General features: G+C 39.9%; 1 pseudogene; it reads right to left on the reverse strand.

Moving 5' to 3' along the window:
- Positions 1-593: 593 nt before the first annotated feature.
- On the reverse strand, positions 594-3,879 carry LOC140662654 (olfactory receptor 6B1-like; annotated as a pseudogene).
- Between the last annotated feature and the right edge of the window lie 222 nt (positions 3,880-4,101).

The raw sequence follows: 4,101 nt of genomic DNA on the forward strand, positions 1-4,101 counted from the left end.
CATTTAGCTTTTAAAATGGAAATTAAACTATTAACCCTCTTCCCCAAAAGTAAAGGTTTGTTCTGTAAAACTCAGCCACTTCACAAAGTTCTATTTGAAGTTAATGAATAGAAGGAACTTCTCAGTAGTCGTTCATGTTCTCCTATGACAGCTATCTAAAATGACTGATATTATCTGAACTACTGAAGTTTCCATCTTAACCCCTGTGAAGAAAGTTGACATAACTATTTATGTGGTGTCTCAAGTTCTTTGAATCCTAGTTTCATATTAGCTTGGATCAAGGTCAGAATGTAATTGTGTTCTTTGATACAGAACAAAAAAATACATTAAGAGAAGATGATGATGTTTATTGCCTTCTCTACTGGTCAGGAATGATGTGTGATGTGTTCAGTAGAAACACCTTATTTTACATTCACACAGTGTTAGCATTCATTGATTTTAGCTTAACACGCAGATTGACTCAGGAAAAGCAATCCTTAACAACTGATGTCTAAACAGAACCATAATCTTCATTTTTGTGCGAGTGAAAGTCTTATTAGACATTAATAGGATTCAGACAAATTCAGCTGGAAGATTATCTTCCAAGTATTATATTAATGATCAGACCCAGAAACTCTGGAGACAGCACCCATGCAACACAAGACCTTCCATAAAGTGTCTTTTACTTCCTGGCTCTTCAGGCAGTAAATGAATGGATTTAGAATTGGAGTCACTATAGTATAAATTATGGAAACTAGTTTGTTGAGATCCAATGAGTGTGTACTTCTGGGTCAGGCATAAATGAAAAGGGTGGCTGAGAAGAAGATGATGACCACAGCCAGGTGAGAAACAGATGTGGAGAAGGCTTTCTTCCTGTTCTGGGCCATGGGAATGCATAAAAAGGTTATGCATATGTAAGAAATTATGATGACAGAGAGGGGGATCAACAGAATAAGCAAGGCAAAGACAAAGCCCACCGTCTCTGCAACTAACCGCTCAGTGCAAGAGAGGTTGAGCAAAGGGCTGATGTCACAGAAAAAGTGGTTGATGACATTGGGGCCACAGAAAGACAGCTGGGAAATGAAGAAGACCTTTAGCACAGATGTCAGAAAGCCAACCAGCCAAAACCCATGGATAGCTGCATACAGACTCTGTGGTTCATGATGACTGGGTAGTGTTGTGGTTTAGCCCCACTTGGCAATTAAGTACCACACAGCCGCTTGCTCACCCTCCCCACCCCCGGTGGGATGAGGGAGAGAATCGGAAGAGCAAAAGTAAGAAAACTTGTGGGTTGAGATAAGAACAGTTTAATAATTGGAACAACAACAAAAAAAATAATAAATGGGTCTCCCTTGGTTTGCATGTCCCTATAGTAGCCTACTACAGTGATGCTTTCATAGTATGTGCTCAGTGCCCTGGAGCCTGGCATGAGAACAAGGGGGGATATTTGGGAATGCTGAGTTTGCTGGAATAATATTGGAGGACTGTTCCAAATAGAGGAACTAGGACAAGCTTTTCATCCATATACTCTGTCTGAGGCAGAGCATCCATCACAAGTGCTCGCATTTTTGTTGATAATACAATTTGGCTCACATCAGAGGAGATCCCACATACTGGCCAGAGCAGTGCCAAAGTGATGGTGTAGACACCTCACTCCAAAAGGGGACTACACAGTCAGTTTCTAGCAGCAGCTGAGAACAAGCTCTGATGTAAAGCAGACACATTTCCTTTGGCATGAGTCGTCTTGGGCCTCATGAAATGCAAATTAAATCATCCACAGATCTTCAGAGTTAATGGATCTGCAGGTAACACCAGGCTAGACAGCTCTCTTGAAACAACTGAGCTTTGTGCATCTTCATCACCAGTTTGGCCCCACAAATATGTATTCTGTTAGCTTTATTTTACAGTTTCAGTCATAAAGGGGGTGGAGGAGGGGTTGATTTATTGTTTTTATGATTGACTCATTGCTTTCTTATTCTATCCAAGGTCCCATCATCCTTTCTCCCCAGCCAGTGACCAGGAACCCACAGCCTCTTCTGAATAGGGTATATTGCTGTAAGGGACCGAGTTTCATTCTGCATGCCTTGTAAGATCCAGCACGTGTGTCATTCTAGGCCACTAGGATAAGACTCATCTGATAAGACTAATTCTTAAGCAGAAGAGCCATGCCTTAGAAGCGCTTATTTCCATTTTGGGATAAGTCATCCTGCAGTGACCAGCTAAGATGCAGACATCTCTACTGTGAATGCCTTGAGCTGGGTGAACAGACTCAGATTCCAGAGTTTTAACATGGGGACTCTGAAGAGGAAAATACAAATAAATTGGTCCAGCTCCCCCAAAATAATGTAATGAAAAGACAGCTTAATCCCACCTGGTTTAGACATCTAAAAATTGACTACCTATTTCTAAGGAAGTCATCTGGGCTTCCTCTGTAATCATTAGAAAGAAGTGAGCCCTGCCAAAGTCTATTAATCCCATACTTAGTTAGGGATCTAGAGATAGTTAGTCTGTGTCATGTTCTTACCCAAATAACACTCTGGACAACTAACTATATTTCTAGATCTGGGGTTGCTGTTATAAGATAATGTAAATACAAAGACAGGACCACTAGGATTTTTTTATTTTCCTGTAAGCCAGAAGTAAATCCTTTGAAATCAGTACAGCTGCATTTTGAATTATTTAAAAAGTGTGTGTGTGTGCACATGTGCATGTATGTGCATGTGTTAGGAGTAACTTAAGTTAAAGGAATTATACAATTAAAATAGGTTTGAGTTGTAGCCAAGTATAGGGAAAAAACTACTTTTATTTTGTCAGATGTGTGTCTTCAATCACTCTATTACTTTCTGAACAAAGGATATAACTATGATTCATTGCCTTGAGAAGTGAAACCTGGGATGTACACTACTATATAAGGAAGTAGGACCTGCCTTATGTCCCTGATATTCTTTTCATTAACCTGAAGTTCTTTTCTGTGTTTTGTTTTGTTTTTAGTATGACCAACATGAATCAGAGCTTGTGTCAGCTTTCACAGTAAGGACCTCTTACCTCTGCTCTCCCACAGCTCTGGCCTATGAATATGTATGGATATCATCATATGTATGAATGTGTAAAGAATATCATCAGTCCTATTCCTTTATCCATGTTGAATAACACCTAGTGCCAAAGCTGGGTCTTCTGTCCTATAAGAACAGCTAGCTTGTCAAATAATTTAATTCCTGAGTTTTATTCTTAATGACAATTTCTGATTGTCCACCATAAGAATATGTTGAATGCTGGGCTGTCCTTTAATGGGAGGCAAAAAATATGGGTTCAGTACAGGGGACAGTTCACTGCATTAACTCCTTCCTCTAGAAAATATAGCACAGACCACATTAGAATGATTTATCTTAACTTTTTCAGGGGTTCTGTAAAGATATTCAGAATACCTAAACATGTTTTTGCCAGAAGAGGGCAAGATTCATCTACAAGGTGGAATGCAACTGCTACCCTTTGTGTGAAACAACAAAGATAACACTCTTATGATCTGTGGCACATATTACTTTTTTTTTTCCTGAATTTTGAACCTGAATAGTCTCAAAAGTCAAAATTATGTCTTGATAACACGGGAACTATGTCAGACTCAGTGGAGACCTGGGTTAGATGCCATTCACACTAGACACACTTGCTTAAGCAAAAAGGGATAAGAACATAGCAGATATATGTGAGGACGTAGTGGACAGTTGCTAGGGCTGTTAGACCTGAAATAAGAGTGGGAACAGTAATACCAGAATGCTCAGTTCATCTATGCTGGGTGTTCCCCTCTTAGGCATGGGAGGTACCTCTCTCCCCCAGTGGTTCTACTGACCATGGAAGCAGATCTTCCACATCTTGTTCTGTTAGCTTAACCTCAGGGTAGGGCATAGCCAGCAGCCTAGTCATTTGCCTGGAGTCCTGCCAATTATAGTCACTCTACACATTTGGGCAATTTTTGCTGGAGTGTCTTAAGCAGAAGGATGTGGCCACTGACATTAATTCTGCCCTGAAATTACAGGCACAGTTGAAAGACCAGAATATTCTATTAGAGAAAATGCAAAGCAAGGAGAATAAACACTTTCACAGAATGATAGAATAATTTAGTTTGAA

The sequence above is a fragment of the Ciconia boyciana genome, chromosome 22 (genome assembly GCF_034638445.1).
Source record: "Ciconia boyciana chromosome 22, ASM3463844v1, whole genome shotgun sequence".
In the NCBI taxonomy this organism is placed as follows: domain Eukaryota; kingdom Metazoa; phylum Chordata; class Aves; order Ciconiiformes; family Ciconiidae; genus Ciconia; species Ciconia boyciana.